A 1,171-nucleotide genomic window follows, 5' to 3' on the forward strand; every position below is an offset into this window, starting at 1 on the left:
ACTTGATAACGACTAGATCTTTTTTATTGTGTCCAGATATGCAAAACTCTAGAACTGACAGAGAGTGTACTTTGATTATGACTACAGATGGTAGGGAAGGAAGCAGCATGGGCAGGACGTTCCCCCAACTCTGCATTCCTGCCTCACACTACCACCTGGCTGAATTCCAAAACTTAGGAGAAAAATGGCACTTTTTTACTCTGTCTTTTTGATTTCGCTCTGGAAAGTGCATTTAAAATTCTTTATCTACTTAGATGGAACACTAAACAAAGATGGGATAATAATTTATGACAAGATTTCCTTTCTTAGCAAATAACTCTAGCTGTACTTTGACCCATGCTGGCTGGCTTACATTATCAGCCAGCTTTTCCTGCATTTCCCAGACTATAAACTCAGATAGTGTCAGTGAACCAAAGCGTATAATCTTAGGGTTATATAAAACAACATGAGTGAAAGAAACATTCCTGACTAGCTCCCTTGCTTTTTAATAACAACATGTCTGCTTTATTTTCCTTTTTTTAAGTCGAGTTTAACTGAAAAGTGCTTTTTATGTCCCCACCCCCTCATGAAGAAATGTTTAAAAGGTTAATACCACCTTAACTGCATTTTGGGTTCTAGGTATTTTGGCAGACTCACACAACTGAGCAGTGTGAGGTTACTATGAAAAGTCTGTCCTTATTTGACCCCTGTCCTCCTGCCTGCACATAGGAGACTGTTGACCAGCTTGTGCACCACATATAACCCAGTAGCAGTTGGTCACAGCTATGAGATTAATGAGGACCTGGTGCCAGCGTGCACTTGTGCATGAATTAGGGGTAAATCGTAGAAACTTTACCCTTTATTTCCCGAAATCTCTGTCTGACTGTTCATATACAAGCACTCATCTCTCATTTTGTACTGTAAGAGATAGCCCACTGTGTGTCCTAATGTAACCTCAACAAATGTGAGCCCAAAGTCTCCACTCTGGCTGAATGTAAGCAGTGAAGAAAGCACATGGAGATGGGTCAGTAACAGAAGTGTAATGTGCCCTTGTATTGCCTTTGTTCTGCAGTCTAAACTCTGCCTGGCTCCCTTCTTTGCTAGTCCTATCACATGCTTTGCTCGATTGTTTACTTGCACTAGTTTGGTCACTCTCAGTCTAAGCTCCCTCCCTCTCTTTCTCTCTACACTC

The sequence above is a fragment of the Haplochromis burtoni genome, unplaced genomic scaffold (genome assembly GCF_018398535.1).
Source record: "Haplochromis burtoni strain Fernald_Lab_line unplaced genomic scaffold, NCSU_Asbu1 Contig_246, whole genome shotgun sequence".
In the NCBI taxonomy this organism is placed as follows: Eukaryota; Metazoa; Chordata; class Actinopteri; order Cichliformes; family Cichlidae; genus Haplochromis; species Haplochromis burtoni.